We start from the raw sequence: 27,521 nt of genomic DNA, 5'->3' as shown, positions 1-27,521 counted from the left end.
CAGGGACAACGCAGCGGCCGACGGCCTTCACTTAACGACCGAGAACAGCGGCGTTTGCGTGCAGTTGTCAGTGCTAACAGACAAGCAACACTGCGTGAAATAAAAGCCGAAATCAATGTGGGGGCGTACGACAAACGTATTCCTTAGGACAGTGCGGTGAAATTTGGCGTTAATGGGGTATGACAGCAGACGGCCGACACGAGTGCCTTTGCTAACAGTACGACATCGCCTGCAGCGCCTCTGTTGGGCTCGTGACCACATCAGTTCGACAGCAGACGACTGGAAAACCATCACTCGGTCAGATGAGTTCCGATTTCAGTTGGTAAGAGCTGATGGCAGGGATTCGAGTGTGGCGCAGACCCCACGTAAACATGGACTCAAGTTGTCAACAAAGCACTGTGCAAGCTGGTTGGTGGCTCCACAATGGTGTGGGCTGTGTTTACGTGGGAAGGACTGAGTCCTCTGATCCAACTAAACGCTTCACTGACTGGAAATGGTTCTGTTTGGTTATTTTGATACAATTTGCAGCCTTTCATGGACTTCTTGACAATGCGCCATATTACCCCGCCACATTTGTTCGCGATTGGTCTGAAGACGATTCTGGACAGTTCGAGCGAATGATTTGGCCACCCAGATCGCCCGACGTCAATTCCGTCGAACATTTATGGGACATAATCGAGAGGTCAGTTCGTGCACAAAATCCTACACCGGCAACACTTTCGCAATTACGGACGGCTATAGAGGCGGCAGGGCTCAGTTTTTTTGCGGGGGACTTCCAGCGAACTGTTGAGTCCACGCGAAGTCGAATCGCTGCACAACGCCGGGAGAAAAAAAGAGGTCCGACATGATCTTACAAGGTATCCGACAACTTTTGTCATCTCAGTGTATGAGTTTCCCGTTTTACGACAAGGGAGTAGCTATTATTACTAAGCTTTCGTGTGAGTAAGTGTGAACTAAGTTGCAGCATTATCGAAAAGAAGTACTGGTGTTTAGTAGTTGTGCTACGCAGGGTATTGGTGTATGGACGTGTTGCGCGTGAAAGGTTCTCTGGTGTAAAATGACGGTGCTGCCACCCTAGGTTCAAATGGCTCACATGGCTCTGAGCACTATGGGACTTAACTTCTGAGGTCATCAGTCGCCTAGAACTTAGAACTAATTAAACCTAACTAACCTAAGGACATCACACACATCCATGCCCGATGCAGGATTCGAACCTGCGACCGTAGCGGTCGCGCGGTTCCAGACTGTAGCTCCAAGAACCGCTCGGCCACTCTGGGCCGGCGTCACCCTAGGCAGGGCTTCAGTTCGCGTTGCTGGGTAATGCAAGCCTCTTACTTGTCTAACCCCTGTTGCCCATCACATCCTTTTCACCTGCAAGTCGAATCTAGAAAAAGTGACCGTTTCGAAAACTAGGGCAGTAGTACTCGCGGATTCAGATCCTAACGGCGGACTCTGATGCTCCAGTCTGTAAAAGCACTGTTGCACTTTTCGTGAAGGAATAGGACACAGTCCAAGTATCTATCCGCGTTCGAGAGGAATTAGCTCCGGAGGAGAATGTCTGCCCGCTCGGCTACAACAACAGTCGTTATCCTCTCTTCCCACGTGCCGTTGGCGAGATAATACAAACATTAAGATTAGAGTTATCTACGACCAAAACAAAGTGGAGCGCTGCGTCTCTCGGCGGTTCCAATTCCGTCGCGGCTGCCCCTTGGCACAAACAGACGGGCAGTGGCGCGTCTCGGGCAATCACGTGGCCAGCTGCCATCGACCATTTGTTTGTAAACACAGCGGTGGTGAGGCGATAGCGTATTAGTAAAGAGTGTAATTTACGTGTTTACCGGTAGAGCTGTCGGCGAGGCAACTGAAAACATTATACACCGCGCAGGAAGTAGCTGAAGACACGTGGGTACCTTTCATCATTCACGTATTTGCTGGATGAACTTACACACGACGACAGTTCTTACATGCGAAAAAGTATTTAGAAGACTTTCCTTTTTCTCTTTTCACATCGTTCTTTTACCTTCAAATGAAAATAATGTCTCCCGTTCCCTAAGCGCCTGTACATCACACATTTTGTTGTGCTGCTGCAACAGAGCTATAGCTATGTATAATAGCTGCTTTACAGCCCGTAGTGTTCATAAAAAATATACCTGAAAATTAATGGTAATATGTCTATAAAATGTCTGTGATGATCGATTTGCACTTGCGCCGTAGTGCATTCAATTACCAATACGAAGATTCGCATAAAACAGCTAACGCTGCGTCACTTGCGCCTTTTCCCCTCTGCATGAATCAGTGCAATACAAATGCCAGGGTATGCACTGCGAAGCAAAACCAAGTAACATAACTGTAAAAATCTATCAGTTACCCTTTTAAAATTTATTTTACTCATATCTGAACAATAAAATTTAAAAAATTGTATTCCGTTATGATCAAAAACACGATTTCACAACACAAGAAAAAAAATTAAGATGACCTATTCTGAAAATCGGTGAGGTGGGGACACGACCCTAAAACTAGGTCCATGTTTTAATGTGAACCTAGGATTTGCAAAATTATGTTTCTTGTTCGTAGGGCTTTTTCATGAGGATGGCAAATATGCAAAAAAGCGGCACAAATTATTACCAAAACACATTTAATCTCTAAATTGTTAAAAAACACAAAATGTCAAACACGTTTTCAGCATAAAATTTCAAGATGGCTTTGACATATCACACAGTAATGATTTCTACGTTCTATGGAGTTTGCTGGGGTATATACATTCCACTGAACAAAAATTACGCACAGATCAGCAAAATTACAGAGAAAAACAGTAGTGTTACAAAACAATGTCTGGGACGAAAAAGAAAACACAATTTGTCACTTCAGCCGTTCTAAGAACTGAGAAGATCGTGATGTGATCGGTTTTTCGTGGAACAGACATACTATGCCATCTATGAACACACGCCACCTTAATTGATTGCTCACAGTCCTCCACATATACACCCCCATGGTCTGTAGAGTTTTTCTCCAGGTTCATAAATCATCTCGCTAGATATCAGCACTAGATATGAGATATAGAGATCCCAATGCTCAAAACGGGCTATTACTTTAGTGAGTCATTTGTATCCCATCAAACGCGGAAGGATTGGCTAGATAAGTAGACGCATAAAATACAGTGGGAATAGAAGCAGTAGCACTAGTAGTTGTACCAATAGCAGCTGTAGTCGAAGGCACATAGAGGAAAACGCGCGCACAGAAATTGAGTCTACCTATTGAAAAACCATTATGGTAACAAAAATGAAATACTAAATTAATAATTATTACTCAGATTTTCTGCTACGATCAAACGTCGCTTACGGCTGCATCTTAATTTTGAAACGCATGGGGTTGTTGAAGTGTCATTCTAGCATTCGCAAGAGACAATATAAAGAAACCAAACGAAAAATAAAAAAAATTTCCTGACAGGAATTCAAATCCGATTGATACCAATTGCAAATGGCTGATTTTCGCTGCTTTACGTTATCTGCGCATTCTGACTTCCACCTGACACGCTGGTAAAAAAGCGCAGCAATAAACGCCAGTTTTTGCAAGGAATGCAAGCCGAAACGGAATTCTACTGCAATTTTCCCTAATGAAAAAAGGCCAAGGACATATGTGGTCAGTATGTTACTCATAACTGAAGAAATGACTCCTCTTGGAAACGTCGACCAGTGTGAAAGACAGACACTGTCTGGATTACATTTTTATTGTTCGTGTAACTGATTGCGAACCGTAATGCAGGTCACCTTTAGATCGAAATGACTGAAAAAAAAAAAGACTGAGCAATAACACAAAAATAAGATTTCACACTAATATTTTTTTTTGTATTGTAACCCCTCTTTATTCTTTCCGTAACTGTTTGGATCTGAAGGTGACCTACATCTCAGGCAGAAACCAGTTATCCGATCAAACAGATAGCAAGCGATGGAGACGGTGTCTTGTCATCGTAAGTATGTACCTGCCTTAACATATATTTTGGATTCCGTCTTTGGCAGTAGCTGTTATGTATCAATTATTATGTTTTCTCTACCTTAAGCGTACTGTGATTTAGCAGACTGTTACACGAAGGAGTTTCGTTATTTACAGAGCATTGCCAGTGATGGTTCTGTTCTGCATAAAAATCACTGCATTCATGGTGTTGGCAATAGTTGTAACACACTCGAAAAGTAAAGAAGAGAAAAAATCCAGTACTGATTACAAAAGAGGAGAACCGACAGTAAAATTTCTATGAAAACTTTTGCAGAGCATGGAAAGGTGGATTGCAAAGCACGCAAATGCAGGAAAAGAAAAAGGGAAACGAACGCGAAAGGTGAAAGCGCAGCGAAGCCTTTTTTTCGACTATAACCTCTGATAGCAACAGAGAAAACACCTGGCGAGTACAAAACACGTAAAAAGGAATGAAACGCTGGAATTAAATTGTACGAAGAGAGTTAAAAAACTAAGTTACACATGTCGTCCCGCGCTTAGACCACTGCGAAACAGTGCCGCGTTGTCAGAAAAGAGTAAATGTTCCGAGTATCCTGCTGCGGCACGCTTAACAGGTGCATCACACTGTGGCAGTGAAATGGCGAGGCAACTGCGAAAGCACTCCAAAGTTGATTTACGCGCGATAGTATGACTCTAGTGGACAAAACTTCTAAATTGTACACAGATGCACCACGAAAATATGGCGGTGGATGGACCAAATGAAATGTCGGCCCCACATCCATGCTCGAGGCAGGACTCGAACCTGCGACCGTAGCGGTCGCGCGGTTCTAGACTGAAGCGCCTAGAACCGCTCGGCCACAAAGGGCCGCTGGTCTGAACAATTTGACCAAGGCCGCTCAGACAGAAGTGATGGTAATCGGGAGGGGAAGGCCATTGACATCGACCACAGAGGACAATGTACAGGTAATCTCCAAGAAGTGTGTCCCTGATAAAGGAGCGGAATTCTATCGTCGAAGAACTGAGCAACTGACAGAACATTCCGACCGTTGTTTATAGACACGTGGTAACTGTAATGAACAGCAGTGTCCTGTAGCCCCCTCTGTGTCACTGAAGCGTAGCGCAGCATCCAATGAAAGTTATTGACCGGTCATAAAAAGTTAAATGTACGGAATGCGTTTTTGACCTTGAGCCCTCTTCCGAGTTCGGAGACCTGATTCAAGTCTTTGTCTGACGCCACTTCGGCGACCTGCGCTTCAGTGACGATGGAATGATGACGAGGACAATACGCACATTCAGTCCAGAGCGGAGAAAATCACCGAACCGGCCGGGAAGTGAGCCCGGGCTCCGTGATCGAGTGTCAGAAATGTTTAACCGCAAGACCGCCATCTGCAGACGATCTGCCATAATACTCTCTAATTTAGTTTTTCAAGTCATCTTGTACATAAAATTTGTAGCGAAAAATTGTTTTCAATCTGTAAGTAGCAAAATGTAGAAGCGTGTGATGTTCGATATACAATTAAGCGCAAAGGAAATGGTATAGGCATGCGTTCTCAAATACAGAGGTATTTAAACAGACAGACTATGGCGCTGCGGCCGGCAAAGCCTCTATACGACAACAAGTGTCTGGCGCAGTTGTTAGATCGGTTACTGCTCCCACAATGGCAGGTTATCAAGATTTAAGCGAGTTTGAACGTGGTGTTATAGTCGCCGCACGAGCGATGGGACACAGCATCTCCGAGGTAGCCACGAAGTGCGGATTTTCACGTACGACCATTTCACGAGCATACCGTGTATATCAGGAATCCGGAAAACATTAACTCTCCGACATACCGTGTATATCAGGAATCCGGAAAACATTAACTCTCCGACATCGCTGAGGCTGGAAAAAGATCCTGCAAGAAAGGGACCAACGACGATTGAAGAGAATCGTTCAACGTGACAGAAGTGCAATCCTTCCGCAAATTGCTGCAGATTTCAGTGTTGGACCATCAACAAGTCAACAAGTGTCAGCGTGCGAACCATTCAACGAAACATCATCGATATGGGGTTTTGGGCCATCAACAAGTGTCATCGTGCGAACCATTGAACGGAACATCATCGATATGGGGTTTCGGAGCCGATGGCCCACTAGTGCACCCTTTATGACTGCACGATACAAGGCTTTAACCCTCGTCTGGGTCTGTCAACATCGACATTGGGCTGTTTGCGACTGGAAAAGTGTTGCATGGTCGGACGAGTCTCGTTTCATATTGTATGAAGCGGATGGACGTATACTGGTATTGAGACAACCTCATGAATCCATGGACCCTGCATGTCAGCAGGGCACTGTTCAAGCCGGTGGAGGCTCTGTAATGTTGTGGGGCGTGAGCAGTTCGAGTGATACGAGAACGTCTGATATGTCTAGATACGACTCTGACAGGTGACACGTACGTAAGCATCCTGTCTGATCACCTGTATCCATTCATGTCCATTGTGCATTCCGAATTGGGCAATTCCAGCAGGACAATGCGACACCCACACGTCCAAAATTGCTACAGAGTGGCTCCAGGAACAGTCTTCTGAGTTTAAACACTTCCGCTGGCCACCAAACTCCCCAGACATGAACATTATTGAGAGTATTTGGGATACCTTGCAACGCGCTGTTCAGAAGAGATCTCCATTCCCTCCTACTCTTACGGGTTTATGGTCAGCCCTGCAGGATTGATGGTCTCAATTCCCTGCAGCCAGCACTACTTCTGAGATTAGTCGAGTCCATGCCGCGTCGTGTTGCGGCACTTCTGCGTGCACGCGGGGTCCGTACACGATATTAGGCAGTTGCACCAGTTTCTTTGCCTCTTCAATTTATTTACAGGACCATTGATCAAGCTTTGTAAATAGAAAGAAAAACACGTGTAGCGTAAACCACTCTTGAACTGCAGTACGATTAAGACAGCGGAAACAATTAATTGATATGCCTCTCTATTTAGGTGTAACAAGAAAGAAAATGTAGAGTTAAACGTCACGGTGAGGCGACTGTCTGGAGTGGAGGACAAATGCAACCGTGTCTGGATGAAGTGGCTGAAACAGCTACCGCTTTAGACAAGACAATTCAGTTAACGTCGGTAAGAACGGCGACTTAAAATTACCAACGCATTTTGTGAGATGCGGGGGAGGAGACGCCGCACAGCTCGTCAGAGAAGATGTATACGTTCCTTTATCTGCGCTTCAAACTCCAGGTGCAGTCTGCGGAAAATCGGGGAAAGAGAGAGAGCGACTTTTTTTTGTTGCGGACAGGGGGGGGGGGGGTTCGCTGTTGAGGCGGGGCGGCACGGCTCAGCGCCAGAATCACTCACGAGTCTGCCGCGAACAAAAGACTGTGCGCCGGAGAGTGGGTGGGTGGGGTGGGGTGGGGGGTGCGGCGTGGACGCGAGGGGTGGTAAGGGGCGACAGTGTCTCCACGCTCGCTGCCTGGGAATGCAAGCCGGCAGAATGAGCGTCTACTTTGTGGACAAATTACGAGATGCACCATCTTCAACAAAAGTATCCGGACACTCCTGAGTAATGCGAAATTTACCACTAGATGTCACTAGATGTTCCGCCAGCGTAGAACGAGGTTGGGTGTATTGCGTTGTCAGCAGAGAAGCAGTAACAGAGAATGGGGTCGGTCACGAGAACTCTGTGACTTCGAACGGGAAATAGTCTTTGCATGTCACGTGAGTAACAAACCCATCACATTTCAACAGTTCTAAAGCTTTTGTTCTTTTGGGGCCCGCAGTGCAAAACACGTCTTTTAATAATATGATTATTATGAATAGTAGCTAGCTACACTGTTGTGTAAATTGTTTATATTTTATATCATTCGCTGTGAGCCCATTTTGGCATATTGCCGTCGTCAGGATCTCTGGAAATACACAAGCAGGCATTCGTCTTAATAGAATGGTCTTTTAACTATGATCTGAAAAGATATAATACATCATTAGGTGTTTTTAATTTGCAGCCTCAAACACAAAACTCACAAAGGCAGCTCCGAAATTCCCATACGCAACCACCCTGGCGTTAACAGAATTTGCTGTAACACGCGCCACAAAGTCTACATAGGGCAAACTGGTACAAAATTCAAAATTAAATATGAAGAGCACACCAGAGGAAGTGAAAATGAACCCATCCACTTTTTTTCAACATTTACAAGCAGAAAAACACGACGTAAAATCTATAAACGAAGCACTAGAAATCCTCCATATTAGGCAGACGTGAACAGTCATGAACATCCTCGAGCAAACAGAGATGTAGTCACATGCATGCAGCAACTCGACAAATTTACTGAACAAACAAACCGACCTAAAGCACAAAAAGTATATAAAACTTTATTCAGATTATAAATAAAGAAGATGGGAAAATAATAAAATCAGAGACCCTGAATAACACGTATCCATAGTAACAGAGGGAACATGAAGAGTATAAAATACAACATAACACCAACATAAATCATAGACAACAACAATTATTACGAAAAATGTAAAATAAAAATCTCAAAACTGAAACTCAAGGGAAAAACATAATTAGAAACAAACATATAAAAATAATAAAAACAATTGAATTTCACACATCACTTATTCCTAATGGTAACTATGCAAATATGTAGTATCGCTGATCCACTGTCGTAGAAAGTTGTCAGAAAGGTGGCATACATAGAAACCCAGTAAAAGCCGATATAAATCTCCAGTGTTCACCTAGGAGAAAGTATCATTTCTATAGAAGACAGGACATGACATGACAGCAACGATGTTACATGTAAGGCAAAAACACCTACTAATGTGTTATAGCTTTTTAGATCATAGTTACAAGACCATTATATTAAGACCATCGATTGCTTATGTATTTACAGAGCACCTGACGATGGTAATATGCCGAAATGGGCTCATCGCAAATGATGTAAAATATGAACAATTTACGTAAGTGTAGCTGGCTATTAAAATAACTTCTAAAGCTGCCCAGGTAGATGTGATTGTGATGTGGAAATGCGAAGGGAAATCCACAACAAAACCAAGATCAGGCGGACCTCATGTAATGAAAGACACGGTTCGTCCAGCATTACAGATGGTGGTTGTAAAAAAATCGCATGCAATCACGGAAGGAATCACTCGTGATTTTCAAAGTGCTGCCAGCAGTCTAGTTAGCACAGTGACCGTGCATAGGGAGATACAAAGAGTGGGGAACACTGGTCGGGCAACTCTTCACAAGCCACACATTTCTATGGCCATTGTTAAGGGACGCGTGAGGTGGTGCAAAGACCTACGCCACCAGACAGTCGATGACTGGAAAAGAGTGATTTGTAGTGATGAATGACGCTGTAGGCTTCTATCTGGCAATTCTATGCAAAGATTCGGAACTGGCGAATTTTGCCTAAACCAGCCGTCTTCCATTTTTTATTTCTTGTTTGGCCAAGGGTTTGGTCAGTTTCATAACTGAAGAAATCAAGTCTGAAAGCACCACGGCCACTTTCAACATAAAGACCAACTGCAATTCACAATAATTATATATGGATCAGAATTTCATTCGTAATGAAGGACGAATCAGGTAATCCGAATGAACGTAAATAGGCGGTGTATGTCTTTCTTCATACTTCACTAATTAATTAACGCCATTTTTTTATTTGATTGTAGAACAGGTCTTCGGATATTGACTGCGGCCAGATCTGGCAATGGCAGCTGTCTCCTGATATCGGAACAAGCAGCCAGGTGGCAGACTACCTCGTCCGTGTTGACAGTAGGCCACAGACAGACACAAGCGGAATGGGAAACATGAACTGTAAATAAATGAAAATACGGCCTCAATGTGACATATCGTGCTTACTTCGGTTTCATAAACTGTCAGCGTACAACAGAGCTATCGCTACAATCACGCCTACAACCTTCACACACGGCAGTTTTCTTTCCTATTTATATCGCCCGCAACTAAGAAATTCACAAAGTTATGAGTGCCGCGATTCAGATGCAGGAGATATTAATCATTAAATTTTTGCTTGTCCCAGTTCCCAACAACACATATAACAATTCCCGGCAGAATTGAGAAAGCTGAGACAATCATTCCCAACAAGTTTTACTGGTCTCACTACGGAATGGTGAGGCAAGTCCTAGATGTCTGCTAGGATTTGTTTTGGTTACCTATTTTAAAATCTGACCACGGACGTTGAAATAGTTACTATCAACTTCTTCGTGATTAACAGAACTTTCTTGAATTGTATTGATTTACAACTAACATACTGGAATTAAAATAATTCTTTTGTAGATCAAAGAGTTTCGACTGTACCAATCAGTCTGTAAACAACTGTTATACACAAAAAATTGCTACTTTATATTCACAAATTAAGAAGCTAATGTTTTTCTAATAGTGCAAAAATACTGTTATTTTTAAGCGAGGTGTACATTTATATCTTTTATAAATCAGTTTCTTCTTGTAGTTGTGCGAGGCCAAATTATGTAACTGTTGATGGCTCAATTGTGTAACTGTTTGTTATGGCTAGTCTATCCACACTGTAAACTAAATAATAAAGAGACAAAGAAATGTGTGCCACATTCAGTCTAAGACATTCAGTAAGTACCTCTACCAAACAATCCCGCAGGAAGCACAATGTTGTTACACTACTGAAATAGGAACTTTCCATGCATTGTGCAGCCGACTTCATTTGTTTAAACGAAGCATCTCCAGAAAATATTTCTGATGTTTTACACACGAATTAGTTTAATGTCATTTCGACCAGTCGCTGTTTCTTCCGTCTTATCAGGGTTGTGGCCACTTTGCAGACCCAATATCGTTTTCGTGGCCAATTATTAGTTCATTGTTTCTATGTTTAAACACTTGATCGTCGGCCATTGGAAACAACACAATGAAGTCGTTCTTGTGAATGTGTCTGAGCAGTTACGACCGTCTTTGGAAAATGAAGCATGCTGATCATCAACCAAACAAGAAGTGGCATGGATTGTATCTACATACTTACAGAACAATAAATGAACGATATCTTTAAAATCTGAGTCTGGACACAGCTGTGTGTGCATTTCTTCTGCAACAAATGATGATTCATTCCTTGTCATTCGGCGTAAATAAACTATTTTAAAGTTAGAGCCAATCAAATAAAAAAAGTGACATCATGCACAGCACCAGTGATAAAGTCAACAAAGACGACGACGGCGGCAGCTATAACACCGTTCTGTTAAGGCAAAAGAAACGCTCAGTAACCGCTGTATGCTAACTATTCAGTAGCCACTGTGGGTTTCGTACTTTAAGCTCATCTTGAGCTTAAGAATCCTGGACACCAGCTCATCATCACGTCTCTTAGATGCGTAACAGTTATCACTTCATACAAAGAAATCAGTGGGAAACAGCATACAAATGAGATCACGATTGGAAAGCTTGTACATTCAAACTGCCACATTGTGACCACCGAATTTTTAAAGTATGGTATACGTACGTAGGGATGTGGTCTTATTTACTGTTCGCAACTGAGACACAGAGGAAACCCCGACAAAAATTGCACATACTTTGAACGCACTGACCGCTGGTCCTAAGACAGGACGTAGTTGCGATTAATTTTAGGAGTAGCTGTCGTGGAGAAAAGATGACAGAACGCGTCACATTGTGAAGCGGTGTAGTTAATTCATTTATCGACTGGGCCATTTTTAGTGGTTTTCAGAACTGGCGACAGAACAGCAGGCTAAACTTAGACGTTTATTAATACGTACTCTGCAGCGGTATAACCCATCAGCAAAAAATGCAGCACGCCCCGCCATCCTATTTCGGGTCGGGCGCTGATGCTGCAGGATTCTGAAGGGCTGCTTGTCGCTCAAGTATTATGCCGAAACGACGCGTCGCACGTTGGTGGTTTATATAAATAACATTCAGACGAACCGACGCGCTTGGCTGTCTTAAATAGGCTCGCTGCTAAACAAGTAGGAGCATTAGCTAGGCACAAGTCTCGCAGCTGCACATTGATTTTATTTTTAAAAAACATTATTATTATTATTATTATCAGTAGTAGTAGTAGTAGTAGTAGTAGTAGTAGTAGTCCCATCATCGTCCATTAGGTAATCGTTTTAGTACATCAGCGCCGGTTACAACTCGCCATTTTTACGGCATTACATAGTTGTTTACAAACTTAGAAAATATCACAGACACTGTAAATTACAACCAATTATACTAGAACGAGACGTGGGAGATTAAAACGTATCGTGTTTTCCTTCTTATGACGTAGGAACTATTGAGACTCCGAATACAGGTACTTGTTTAAACTAGTATGTTCCCAGCGTCCTCTACACACATATTAGTAGTTGTGAGAGGAATTTAGAAACAATAAGCGTACCAACAGCTTGCCGTTTAGAGTAGCCAAGTTTCATTGGCTGTTTCCGGACTGAGTGCCTGTTACTTCAGTGACAAATGGGAACGCTGCCAAACAGTGAAGGTCGCAGCTGCGAAATAATCTCTCAAGGATTTAGCGTTGAACATCACCCCTCTTACTACTGGATACAGCAAACTGTGTTGAAGGTAAGGTAGCATCCATCATTTTACGAAAAAAATGTCAGTTATCAGTATCATTGAGAGTTACGTGTACCGAGTCCGAGACAAGAGGCGAACAAAAGCATTCCGCTTGCAGTAATTCTTTCTTCGGCAGAAATGAAATCGCGCTTTCGACAGCGGCCTTCTCTCGGTTGGCCCGTATCCCACTTGACGCGGATTCTGAAAGGACGCCGGAGGAGGTCCGTATCTCCTGGAGTTCTGGTATATACTTGACACGGTTTCGTCTTCGCGTGGCCTTGGAGCGCTACCGAAACGCCAGGCTTGCGACTATGGGAACCAGAGCCGCGGAAGAACTTTACTTGCGTCATATTACTGGAACAATTTCGCTCGCTCTCTGCCACGCCAGTACAATAGTGTATTAAGACCAGTCACGACAGAGAACAATGAGTTAAAAATTATTGTTTCCTAGTGGTGACCCAAATTTGATCACCTTCTGCTATTTCTCTGCCCGAGTGTTACGAGACCGCTGCTGCGGTCCGCTGGTCTGATGTCGCGCTTCAGTGGGGCCTGTCTGTCGTCATCGCTCAGGAACGCCTCTGTCTGGTCATTGGTGGAGTGCCTAGTGGCCGCTGCCAGCGCTTTCTTTCCAACATTGCCCTCACAACCACAGCCGTTCTTCTTCATTTTCCAATAAACAGTTGTGGTACAATAATAACCATCCCCCCCCCCCCCAGCCCCAAATTAAACGTTTCCACAGCCTCTGTCGAGTAATTTTCTAAGTCAACAAAGATACTACATACGAAAAATATCTAATGGTACTTGAATTATCTCAGCACCCATGCAATAGGATTCACGCGCTGAGCCTTGAAACTAATTGCGAAGGCCGGAAAATTCACTAATATCGTTACTATTCGTGTAATATTGGCGGCGCATATACTCTTAAGATTTCCATTCAACAACGTTCCTTAAAACGCCACGAACATAAAGAAATAGTGACCGATTTACAGTTTGTTAGAGACCCATAAATTAAGCGCACAGCCGGGAAAGGAGATTACACTACAAAACTAAACAATTGCAAAGAGCGAATAGGACAAGTAACCGCAGGTATGTTTTTATGTCAACAACGAAATAGTACTAAGAGTTACTCAGATATTACAAACTTCTTCCTAGATTTTTAAAGATATTATCTTACTAACCACTTTTGGTTGATTACGCTGTCATCTTTTAACATATATTAATATGAGTATAATATTTAGCGGCAATATTTCATTATATGGATGTGAAACGTTAACATTTAGAAAAAAAGATGAAGGAAACTTAATATTGGAAAGAAAAGTAATTAGGAAAATTTTTGGACCTGCATACGACGAAAATAACATGAAATGTAGAATAAGAAGAAGTGAAGAATTAAGAGGGCTGTACAAACACCGTAACATCGTCGAAGTGCTCAAGAGGAGAAGGTTGAATTGTGCAGCAAGAACGACAGAGAAAAGACTACCTAGAATGGCATTCAGCAGAACAGTAGATGGAACGAGAGGAAGAGGTAGACCCAGAATCAGATGGCGGGATAACATTCGGGAGGACACAACCAGGATGAACATGAACAGCAACTGGACAAACAGCGCATTGCACAGGCAACGTGGATGGGACTCATGGAGCAGGCGTATGATCGATAAGGCCCTTGCCACATGTAAAGTGAAGTAGTATTTCATTCGTCTTTAAGTAGTGGGATTAAAAAAATCGGACTCAGACCCGCAAGAAAAAGTTAATCAAATTTCCGCTTTTGGAACTGACTGTATTGCCACGAAGTGTGTGTCGTTTCGGTTCCGAGCACTGATGTTCTTTACATGATGAACACTTTCACAAATCCTATTAGTAATAAAATACATCACAATATACTGACGAAAGATACCAGAGATTAGAGAGCGCAAAGTACAAGGAAGGAAAGCTACGTCTATTGAGCGAACTTCGATCTATACTGAAAATTTCTTTCCATCCTGTCCTTTCCAAAACAGCAACAATATATGCCACGGAAACTTTCTTTTGTATTTCGTAAGGTGTAATAGTCAGTAATTTCTCATGAGCATAATTCACGGGCACATTTTCAGTTTAATACTCAAAAAAATCTTTTTCGAATGCATGGAGTACCAACATCCCTTTCATTCCATTAGGATTTCCCGGCGTACGCTTTGACGGGAACTATTTCCTGGAATGTCTCGTCGGACGGTGTCGTTCAGTCTGACGACAGTTTCTTTGTTAGGCGCTCTGAAATATTAAGGAGCGATGAAGACCAAAATGCTGATGTACCGTCCAGTGAGAGTAAATTAGGGTCCAATCACAAGCTCGGATTAGACAGTGATGAGGCAGGGGATCAGTACTCGCCTCATGTTACCTGAGCGATCACGGGCAAGCCAAGCATGGACCGATAGACGGGGGTTTCAAACCTACGTTTTCTGGATGCGAAACCGGTGCGTTGACCACTGCAGCACCGAACTCAGTAGCAAGATGCTGATGGTGTTTTAAGACTTCTATCGAGATACCCAAATATTCTTTCTTTAATTCTTTTCTCTGATGCATATCGTAGAGCATGGACAACACACGAAAAAGTAGCTGACGTACGGACGAGTCTCCTGTAAGACTCGTAACAAAACACGGCCAACAACTCGGCGTTGAAGCAGACCATGCGCTGATCCCAGGATCGGTTCTAGGATTGGGGCAGTTCAGTCTTCCGCCTCCCCACACAACACCCACACAAACAACACCCACACAAACAACACCCACACAAACAACACCCACACAAACAACACCCACACAAACAACACCCACACAAACAACACCCACACAAACAACACCCACACAAACAACACCCACACAAACAACACCCACACAAACAACACCCACACAAACAACACCCACACAAACAACACCCACACAAACAACACCCACACAAACAACACCCACACAAACAACACCCACACAAACAACACCCACACAAACAACACCCACACAAACAACACCCACACAAACAACACCCACACAAACAACACCCCCCCCACACACACACCCACACACCCACACCCACACACCCACACACCCACACCCACACACCCACACACCCACACACCCACACAGTTTAATACCCATCATCTTACAACAATACAATATTTTACTCTAAACATATTAATATTGTTTATACCAGCAACTAGAACAGTGCTTTCACTTTTGGAAGCCAGTCACGTCACCCTTTACTCTCACCCTCTTCCCGTCTTAGGTGCGCGGCTAAGGCGGACGAATGTGTAATGCAGTGCCTCTTCCGCAGAAATACCTACAACACTATTGCTGTGAAGTTCAGAAAATGAAATGAAGAGGCCCGAGTTTTCTTTTTACGAGGATAAAAATAAGATTTTCCTCGTTTCAGTCACTCCTGCTATGTAGTTTAGCACAAAGCATTCCGTAGTGTGTAAGCACCCAAATATTATTTCATTAAGTTAGCTACTTCCAAACCTCGTATAACCTTCAAACGGGAGTAACAGAGAATGGGAGCATGATGGCGGAACTCGTCGTACCCACTCGTTTATCCAAATAAGAGTTAGCAGTAAGAAGCGCTGGAATCTCTTCCGCCAGTCGTAGTAAGTGTTTGAGTACTACTTTGTCATATTTCTGACCTACAGTTGGACATCTTTCGCAGCAGCTTGCCGAAGACGTCAACAAACCGTCACAGGTGTGAGAGTGCGGACTACTTCGCACGCGAGACGCGGTCCGTGCCTGTGCCACGCTACGTTACGGTCCACGAGGCGGCGTCCTTGACATTCAGATGTGGCGCAGACCGGCTGACGAGCAGACTGTTATAGTTCTTCCGCGACGCAAGATGATTTGCAAGCTGCTGCCGGCCGTTCGTAACGCGCACGGACTCGTCAATTTGCATTTGTCGTGCATCACGTGTTGTATGTCTATCGTGCCCCACGAACCGTTCCAGAACTTCCTCTTCCTGGACATCCCAGACGAACTGTCCGAGTCAGTCGTTGTCTGTTGAAGTCAGATAATCCCTCGACAGTAATACTGGAGACAAATATGGCAAAAGGTTACTCTGGCCTACACATAACCTTGTAACACTTACGAGTTCTCTCACAGCAAGCTAGGTCTTTGCGATTCACTAATTATTCGCTAAAAAACAAGTTCCCCGCATGCGTTTTGTTAAATCAGTATCTATCCCTTGCCAGCTCATGTACATCACGCTTTCGATGTCCTAATTTTGAGTCTGTGATAACATGAGATAACGGAACGTTGTTTTGACACAGGGGTAACACTGAACAACAATTCCGAAAACTTTAAAATTAAGTTTTTTTATACTACTCGATAGCAAGGAAACGAGTGTGCTTACGTTACTAAACAAAAAGTAATTTATTGCTAGAACACATCACGCTGATACCTTTTAACACCACATCTAGCCTTGATAGTGCCATTAATTCGGTGATGGAGATAGTGATCAAGTTTAATCAGGTGTGCTATCTCCAGCCTGAAGCGACTCATTGATGATTACATCCTGCAGAGCTGCCAAATTGCGAGATTGTTGACAGTTATGTTTCACGCGCTGTCGCAAATAGATACAAACATTTTCTATGGGATTAAGATCAGGCGGTTTAGCGAATCAGTCAAGCTCAGAATTGGTGCCGAAATGGTCGTCAAGTCCTAACGTATGCAAGCAGCCTTGTGAACAAAGTGGTTCTCATCTTGGAAACTGGGAGTGACCGCAGAAGATGGAAAGGAAGAAGAAGAAGAAGAAGAAGAAGAAGAAGAAGAAGAAGAAAAAAGCGACACCTGGTCACATAGTCGTTAATGTTCAGCATCAGCAGCATGATGGTATGAAAGACAGACCCCCTCCGCCCCCCCCCCCAAAAAAAATAAAATAATAATAATAATAATAATAATAATAATCTAACAGAACACCTCTGACCTCAACTGCACACTCCACACACAACGAACGACTCATATTTATTAACCGTTCTTAGTCCTCTGTAGTAGCGTATAAATCACGTCCGAATCGAAATAATTTTGCCAATTTTATATTTCTACTTTCGTTTTAGCGTACTTACCGTAATAGCTAGATAATGAGCGTAATAATTAACAAAAAACATGGTTCCTGTCGAGCTCACCACACTGCTACTATTTTCAGATTCCTGAATTCACTATATCTCATTACAGGTGCTGACGGATTTCTATTTTTGACAACGGTGGCACGCAAATTAATTACGATTTACGGAAGCAGTAATGTGCATAGTAGGTGGTCCGCAGTAGCGTTGCTATGACGACGTGTTCCACTGCGCGCGAGCGTTCCGCAACCTTTCCATCCACTCTGGCGGTATAAATGTACTGTGGGAACATAAATCAGTCGCATGAGCAGGCGGTGCTTCCGTTTGAGGAGTCACTGAAGCGAGAAAAGTGTTCGCCGACCAGCGCTGTTTCTCACCAACTACCATTCCTCCTATTATTTGTTTTGTTGGCGAATGTTATATCCAGCAAAAAGTGACGCACCAAGTATTTGGAAATTCGATATCGTTCCAGCAATTGTTGCACAGCCATTTTCAAGACAGACCGGCGGATACATTGTGGTGATTCACGCCTCCCGAAAGCGAGTCCAGCGTCTTACTCAATGTGCTAAATCGTTCTGTCCCATTCTAGATCTCTCCTGTTACTTTAGCTAAATTCCTATGTACAGTCGAGCAGATGTGAAAGATTCACTAGTTTTCTAAAAAAAACAGTGTCCCAGAAGCTTTATGCTCGACAAATCTGGGAGAACTGAGACTTACATGAATGCAAGATATTTAAGCCTATATTCGAATAACAGATATAAGAACTGGATAGCCCGTTCTATAATAAAGTGCCCTTAAAATACACAACGGTTGAGTTGGTTCCCACTTTTTCCAGTTTTGTTTTTTTGAAAGTAAAGCTGTTATAGTACGAATGGTGATAACTATTAGTGGAACGTGTACATGAAGATCGTAATACTATTAGGCAAATATGTTAAAGTCCTAAGAGGACAGCTCAAAAACCCTCGACTGTCGGAATCGCAATCAAGTGATACACAAGCATTCCCGTTTTACCCCCGCAGGTTGGCGAGAGAAGTTTTCCCACATTCTGCTATTTTGTCCGCTTTAATGGTCTAATTTTAACTGCAAACGTCTGATATGTGGCTCTCGTTTCTTTTTGTAAAAGTACGAACGCGGTCCCACATGGATATTAATACGACAAAGCTAATAGGCGAAATATACGTGACGATACCTCCCTGAAAATTAGGCTCTACGGCGCCTGACAACTAGACGATAGGCGAAGGTATCAGAAGACGCTGTAACAAAAGAGATAAACACTATTAGCACTTTTAGTGCAGGTAATTTCCATTTGACTGCATGCCATAACTTGCAATGAGAAACAAGCTGACACAAACAGGCAGGGGGACTTCCTGTTACTGTGGAATGTATCCAACTCACATTAAAAGGAGGGAGGGAGGAGGGGGAATGCTCACCGCGTCTCTTGTAACACAGCCAACAGAAAAGGGATGCTGTGACGAGCACCACACCAAGGCTGGTTTTCCCACGACATGTCTCGTCATCAGCTGGATAGTAGATTACGCGACCATCAAGCTGCAGGTAGAGAGCAGTACTTTCGTCACATGGTAAGTAAGCTATTCTATCTGTGGTACTAGTACTCTGTAGTGTGTGGTACATTTGTTTATCTGTAGTGACAACACCCACAATTTAAGACTTCTTCCCCAGTGAATAGTTATAGGCCCTCTATTACTTCTGATCTATATTCAGGACATCGGAGACAATCTGTGTAGCCGTCTTAGATTGCTTGCAGATGATACTGTCATTTTCCGTCTTGTAAAGTCATCAGATGATCAAAACGACTTGAAAAATGATTTAGATAAGATATGTGTATGGTGCGAAAAGTGGCAATTGACCCTGAATAAGGAAAAGTGTGAAGTTATTCACATGAGTACTAAAAGAAATCAGCTAAATTTCGATTACGCCATAACACACAAATCTGAAGGCTAAATGCTTAGGGGTTACAATTACAAATAACCTAAATTGGAACGATCACATAGATAATATTGTGGGTAGAGCAAACCAAAGACTGCGATTCATTGGCAGAACACTTATAACGTGCAACAGGTCTACCAAAGAGACTGCTTACACTACGCTTGCCCGCCCTATTCTGGAGTACTGCTGTGCGGTGTGGGATCCGCATCAGGTGGGACTGACGGATGACATCGAAAAAGTACAGAGAAGTTCAGCTCGTTTTGTACTATCGCGAAATAGGGGAGATAGTGTCACAGACATGATACGTGAAAGGGAGTGGCAATCATTAAAACAAAGGCGCTTTTCGTTGCGACGGGATCTTCTCATGAAATTTCAATCACCAGTTTTCTCCTCCGATTGCGAAAACATTCTGTTGGCACCCACCTACGTAGGGAGAAATGATCATCACGATAAAATAAGAGAAATTGGGGCTCGCACAGAAAAATTTAAGTGCGCATTTTTTCCGCGTGCCGTTCGAGAGTGGAACGGATAGAGAAACAGCTTGAAGGTGGCTAATTGAACCCTCTGCCAGGCACTTTGTTGTGAATAGCAGAGTAATCACGTAGATGTAGACTGCTGGAAGATGTGCGTATGCTGTAACGAGCGCATTGTGGCCATTTACTAAGCCAACTCTTGTGACGACCTAACCACAGAATACTGTACATTACTCGTCACGAGTAAAATTGCATGTATCTCAACAGGCATTGATTTCCGGACACATGTGTATAATTTTACGAACTTTTTAGTTTTGGTTAATACTTTCTCTTGTGGGAATCTGTGACACTTTCTTTTAAACACTCTGTATAGATAATTCTACCTGACGAAATAAAATCATCATCATACCCAATGGGAAAACACTTGTGTGTAACAGCAGTTAGCTTACAAATGATGCATCTGATGTTTCGACGCTCCTCTACCATTTCATTTCATATACTTCGAATACTGCTATGTGTACAGAGGACGAAAAACATCTCAGCATATAGCTCTAGACGGCTGTAGCAGTATGTAACTCTATCCCTAAAGTGCTGAGCTGGTTGTTGGGCATCTGCTGTCCTTTCAGCAACGAGTTGTGTGTGACGCGCGGTGTTGGGCAGGGGGGGGGGGGGGTGACGTACACACTGAAAAATGCTCACCATGTCGAGCCGAACGTCATCTGCTAAATCTAACCTAGCAGCTGCCAGCAGTGACCTGGTGGTGGACCACGAGAGGACTGAATCACTGAGCACTCTCAGGGAACACTCAGAAGTGCGAGAAGTAACTCGCAGTGCAGCAGCGGAGGTTACAGAGTCGGGGTTCCCGCGCGCACGCGTCATAGGTGTGGTTCCCCGCGTCCCGGAGTCGAACCGCCGCGACGCGGCCCGCCGACTGGCAACAAGTGGCACCAGGCACGCCGGCCTCTTGGCGCCTCGACATCGATTCACGGTCAAGGCCGACCACGTCGCCCAGGTGGATCGCTCAGTCGTCCCCCTCCGCCCGCCACTTTCCAGCTCATGTGCAGCTGCGTTGCGCAAGGCGCTCCAGGAGAACGCAGCTATTTCCGTTCTCGGATCGAGCAATGACGAGCGGCGGAAGATTTCCTCTGCGGGAACTGTTGCAGCTGCTTCACGGAGCAGTTACACCGCTTAACACTTGCCTGTGACTAGAACACCAGAGAAGTTACCATCCAGGAAGTTCTCCCTTTTCCAATGAACTCTAACACAATTTTCCATCACTTGAGCGTTCAAGATGAAACATTCGTCTCCACGACTGCAACTGTTGAGCGTAAATGGAGAAAGTTGAAGGCGTATTGTACAATACGCTTGGACAAGTATGTGTCGAGCAGAATTGGGAGTGATTGGAAAGATCTGCCGTGGTTCGATATCCGTGATAGAAAGCTGCTCCGAAAGCAATTTGAACGTAACCGGAACCTCAAACACAAACAGAACCAGAACGAAGACAAAATGAGCGTCAGGAGAGCCACACGTGAAGAGTTCAACGAATTCTAAATTATATCTATCGATCTGTCAGAAATCCTAAGTAGTTTCGGTTCTATGTTCAATTAGCAAGCGGATAGAACCCATGTATCCACACACGCTGTGAGCATTACGGCATCGAAATGGAAAACGAGAGACAGAAAGACGAAAAACTAAACGTCTTTTTCCAAAACTGTTTCACTGAGGAACGTCGTACAGTGGTTCTTCCTTTAAATCGTCGCACGAGCGTCAACATGACGTATCGAAATAACTGAACATAGCACAGAAAAGCTACTGAAATCACCCAGCAGAGCTGAGGCCAGTGTAATTGATGGGATATCAAGACGATTCTATAACACAGCATGCGAAAGTAGTAGTTCCTCTTTCAGCTGGACTAGCGAGACGTTCTTAGTGATTGGAAGAAAGCACAGGTCATTCTTGTTTTTCAAGAAAGGTTGTCGAAAAGACGCACAAAACTTTGACGTTGGTCTGCTGGAGATTTTTGGAACACGTTGATGCTCGTCTGTTACAATATCTATGGAGAACGAAAATTGCCTCTCTTGGAATCAGCATTGTTTCCAAAAACTGATCGTGTGGAACGCAGAATTGAGAACCACTACTAGTGGAAGAGAGAGAGGGAGAGAGAGGGGGGGGGGGGGGGCAAGGATACAAAATTATGTGTGGTTAACTATGTATATTTTGTAAATGAATACCTTCATGTTTTGCTCATTCTACAGTGTTTTGTATACGGTGTTCATGCACATCGTTAACCGAAGGACACAATGACACACAAAGCTAATGGTAGAAAAGGCGCGTTCAGCAACAGGTTCATATAGTAAGCTCGAAAGCGTCTCGGGTAATGTCAGCCAGTTCCTCTGGCAGACGCTACAAGAGAAGCGTCGTACATCACGGCGTGGTTTACTGTTGGAATTTCTAGAGCATACGTTATGATAGGAGTCAACCAATATACAGCTTCCTGCTATGTGTATCTCGAGAAAAGACCATGAGGATAAAATCAGAACGGTTCCAACTCCCCCCGGAGGCTTACCAACAACGGCAACTGGTGAAGAAAAAAGGGGGAAATTATATTGATAGACCAAGTACCCTCCGCCACACACCGTAAGTTGGCTTGCACAGTATGTAGATGTAGACCTAAGCACACAATGCCTGAGCTGCAGCACAGTGAAGGCCTCTCTCTCTCTCTCTCTCCCCCCCCCCCCCCCCCCCCCCCCGTTTTCTGTACAGCTTGTGAGTGAATCTGGGATGAACGACTGCACGCCATCCATTTGAATGTTGTTCTGCTACCTGTGGCCTTCTAAAGTCCTTCCTCGACATATACATCTGTGGTGGCAGGATCTTTTTATGGAATTGACAAAAAAGTATTTCAAGATATCCCACAACATTTCTACTCTGTAAGACGCGAAGCATCTCCCTAACATTCCGGTAATTACTGGATCTGCTAATTACGAACCCAGCATCAGGCCTCTGAATTCCGAATATATCCATGTTCAGTCGCACGCGTTGAGAACACTGAAGCACTGTAATATATTGACAAATGGATTTTGTGGGTGGTAGAACTCCCGTTACCGAGTTTGAATTCGTAAATTAATGTTACTTGACACGTGACATACGTGTGCTAAAGAGAAACGATACACGGTTTAGGGCTCTGAGCCGCGTCATTGCGAAACAGTGTAACATCGTTGTTTCGATCGGCTTCACAGTGGTCCTCTTCAGTGAGATTTAACTCCAGTTAATACTGGCAATGGAAGCCTGCGCGAAATTTGATTCTATATTATTTACTGCAATGTAGGTTATTGTAACAGACTGCTCTGTAGCGTATCCCGACGTGTAAGTTCTGTTTTAATGTGACTCCAATGGGATTCGTGGGAGAAACTACAATTCTTGCTATGGCACCTATTTTACTCATATTGGATTTCAGTATATGTCTATCATTTAAATGGTGCCATGGGTCAAAGTATATAGAGGTGGTTCGGAGAGATTCAATATTTCTGGTTTTAGAGTGTACTGCATTTTGTCTCTTGTTTATTGGACTGTAAATCGACATCGCTGTCTGTAGTAGGTGGACGATCTAACATACGATTACTTACTACTGCATTGAGCGCAGTGATTTTCTGATTTTATTCGGTCTTCGCCTTCTCGACATGCACTTTGTTAACGAGGAATAGTAACGCAGTGCCGGCTGTGGTTGTGCAACTGAATGCTGTCCGCTAAAGAGTATGTGCAACGTCCACCATCAGGGTGACACAGCGTGTGGGCGCTGGGAGGACGTGCATGTCAGGGATGGCCTTGTCGAGTGTCTGCAACAGGCGGCCGCTACGTAACCACCATCTGTCTCTGTCTGTCTCTGCTACACGCAGCGGGTGCCGAGGGGGGAGAGCGAGTGAGGGACGTAGGGACTGCATTGCAAGGCACATAAATATTATTACCAACATTTCGAGGCAGAAGAAAGGGTAAAACAAGCGAGGGGATATCGGAGTTGCAAGACTGTCCAAATCTCTCTGAGAAGAGGCGTGACGAATACTGTCGGCAGCCCACACAAAGTCTGTAATTTCCGTCCGCGGTGTTCTACGTTCAAACCGTAGATAAAAACGAATTTACAGAATCTTATCTTTCTGCTAGAGCAGTTATATTATACTCAGGCCTCGTCTCTATCACGCCGTACGTTGTTGACAATAAATTTCTAAGAGTAGTTTATGAAACGGATCTAACAACGAGAAGCTCGTGGGAATAGAGCACAGAAGTCTTTAACAATTCTGAAATAAGGAAAGCTCATCTACGAAGATTACGTTAGAAAGCAAACTCAAACATTGGTTTGCCTACAATGGTGATTTACTCTTCGCAGATATGGGTCCCTTGCATGCGCTATGCCCTTGCTGCCTCCGATTTGTTACTAGCAACCTTCAAGCCATGAGTAGTGTAACGTGGAATCAAAATCTCGACGCGACCTTGTAGTCTCACAAACTACATGGCGCAAGTGAAAGACAAAAATGGTTCAAATGGCTCTGAGCACTATGGGACTTAACATCTGAGGTCATCAGTCCCCTACAACGTAGAACTACTTAAACCTAACGAACCTAAGGACATCACACACATCCATGCCCGAGGCAGGATTAGAACGTGAGACCGTAGCGGTCGCGCGGTTCCAGACTGTAGCGCCTAGAACCGCTCGGCATTGAAAGACACCTCCGCATCAGTAACGTTTGCAAGGTTCAGCTATTTATTTTGGAACTATAAAGAAGGCACTTATTTATAATGTAAGAGCCAGATCAGCAATTTTACCTCGCTAATATCGTAACCGGAAGCTCAACTCATATAGACCAAGAAGGGGCGCATTGTTGTCCTGCTGTCCCGTTATGATAAGCAAATGCGAGTACCAGAAACCGAAATGAACGTACAGGTGCTGTGATCCGTAAGTCATATTCCGCAAAACTCTTCCCACAATTAAAAGAAAAGAACCAAACAAAGCCCATTAGCGCACGTATATTTCATTTCTACCATCTACATCCCAATAACTCTGACGAAATACACGACGGAGAAATGTATTATAGAAAAACTAAATCGTGCTTAATGCTCTTCACAAGTGTGGTGTTTTGTCAGTTTACGTTTCAGAAACTGATATTTGATACCCATACACAGCATGGCACTCGATTATGCAAAGATGAGCTGCCAGCGTGGTACCGCGCCGCCGGACAACCGATACAAAAGGCGCTTGGCGAAGGCGAACGAGCGGTTCGGCCAGGAGACCAAATGCCAGGCCGTCATTGGCGCGTAAGCACGCGCACCATGGGAAGATTATTGGGCCGTAGGGCCCCTCGTACACGGCTCGCGGCATTGTCCTGGACCACAGCGCACTGAACAACGTTGCTACTCGGGTTGCTTCTAAAGGTGCGAGATAGATTTATGAAACAGCGCATGTCTATTTAAATATTGTATGTCCTCACCTACGTACTCTTCTTCCCCCTCCTCCTCCTCCTCCTCCTCCTCCTCCTCCTACTACTACTACTACTACTACTGCTGCTGCTGCTTCTAGCAGTAAAACGAAGAAGAGGAGGAGGGAGGGAGGGAGGAGGAGAGAGGAGGAAGGAAGGACGCGGAGGAGGAGGGAGAGGAAGGGAGGGAGAGGGAGAGGAAGGGAGGGAGAGGGAGAGGAAGGGAGGGAGGGAGAGGAAGGGAGGGAGGGAGAGGAAGGGAGGGAGGGAGAGGAAGGGAGGGAGGGAGAGGAAGGGAGGGAGGGAGAGAAGGGAGGGAGGGAGAGGAAGGGAGGGAGGGAGAGGAAGGGAGGGAGGGAGAGGAAGGGAGGGAGGGAGAGGAAGGGTGGGAGGGAGAGGAAGGGAGGGAGGGAGGAAGGAGAAAGTGATGGACACAGAGACAGAGGCGAAGGGAGGAAGGAAGAGGCAGACACGGAGGGAGGAAAGGAAGAGATGGGGGAAGGAGAGAAGAGGAAGAGATGGGGGAAGGAGAGAAAGAGGAAGAGATGGGGGAAGGAGAGAAAGAGGAAGAGATGGGGGAAGGAGAGAAAGAGGAAGAGATGGGGGGGGGGGGGGGAGGAAAGAAAAGGAAGAAGTAGTAGGAAGGAAGTAAAATATTACAGCTTAAAACCTCGATGTCGTGCGGAGATCATTTACTACTTGATTGAAAGGTGAATTTGGGAAACGATAAATTTATTAGAAGCCAGTTAAAGATTCCAACTCCCCTTTCAGCCCTACCTCTGTATCCGAATCCCATATCTTGCGCTTTACGCACCACACGACACTCCCTTGGTATTATCATGAACCACACCAATGAACAGATTGAGGATGGAGTGCTGACTTTTTATCAGTTTTAGAGAGCCTAATCCAAATATTATTGCTCCTGCCATAGAATTTAGCGCCTTGGTTGCAAACGGTTTCGAAATTCGAACCCTACCGCCCTTCCCCTCTTCGCAATCAATGTCAAATTAATAATTATCGGGAAAGCAGTTAGCTGTGATCTTTACGTAAGATTTCTGCAAATGACGAGTAACCAACGTAGGATTGGCTGTGGGTGGATCGTGACATCAAATCTTCAATTGAATTCGTTGTTGCAATAGCTGAGCTGCATTAGAATCACAGTCAGTTTGCGCAAATAGTTCGAAGACATTGTTTTAAATTTTAAATGTAACGTATTTTAACTACTTGTCAGACTAAAACTGTGTGCTCAGGACGTAGTACAGAGAGATACTGGCATAAGCGAAGCTGTGACGTCGGGTGATGATCAGTGCCTAAATAGCTCAATTTGTAATAATACCGACCGCGAAAGGAGGTCCCGAGTTCGATTACTGGTCTGATACACGGTTTTAAACTGCCAGCAAGTTTCGAAGCTACGCTCACTCTCTGCAGATTTACAGGTTCATTCTGATATAGGGTATTGTGTTTTTGGACATATGTTGCTTCACGAATTTCATATCGCTATTTTAACTTTTGTGTTCGTAATGAGTTGCGACAAGAAGAGTTATTGGAATAAAAGCTCTTCTTCCTGTCGTCCACCAGGACATTTAAGTGCCATCTGACTTGCTACTTCATCGTCATTATTGGGAGCCAATAGCCGAAGGCTATGAAATCAAAACTCGTAAATCGAATGTTAACGACGATTTTAGAAATTACTTTTCTTTTCCAAATAGCTCTTCAGTTGTCCTTACACGACTGAAGTGGAGCCTTCTACGCGTTCCGTCGCCAACACACACTGACTGTATTTGCACTTCACTAACACAATCAATCGGAAACTCGGGTCGTGCCAACAATAAAATCCCAAGAGGTACTTTTAACAGTACTCCTTTCTACAACACGCCCTGCGGTATTAGTAGGTCTCAGCCATGCAAAGCAAAGTGCATTCAGTTAAGTACCTGCTGTATTGGAACTGGCTTAAGGCGCTATAAAATTAAATCACTGATCTTTTCGTTTACGCGCATACGTGACAGCAAAATAGCAGCGCGTTATTTCTACCTGTTATTGTTCTAGGAAATAACGTATTCTTAAAAAGGAGACTAACATATGGAGTCGTCTTTGCAGATTGCCTC

General features: G+C 44.1%; 1 protein-coding gene across 2 annotated transcripts in view; it reads right to left on the bottom strand.

The window, feature by feature from the left end:
* LOC126458031 (ribosomal protein S6 kinase alpha-5-like) overlaps window positions 1–27,521 on the bottom strand; it is a 411,119-nt gene that overhangs the window by 41,884 nt on the left and 341,714 nt on the right. The window lies entirely within an intron of this gene.

The sequence above is a fragment of the Schistocerca serialis genome, chromosome 2, assembly GCF_023864345.2.
Source record: "Schistocerca serialis cubense isolate TAMUIC-IGC-003099 chromosome 2, iqSchSeri2.2, whole genome shotgun sequence".
Taxonomy (NCBI): Eukaryota; Metazoa; Arthropoda; class Insecta; order Orthoptera; family Acrididae; genus Schistocerca; species Schistocerca serialis.
Note: the sequence above shows the minus strand (reverse complement) of the source record. Positions and strands in the feature narration are given on the sequence as shown.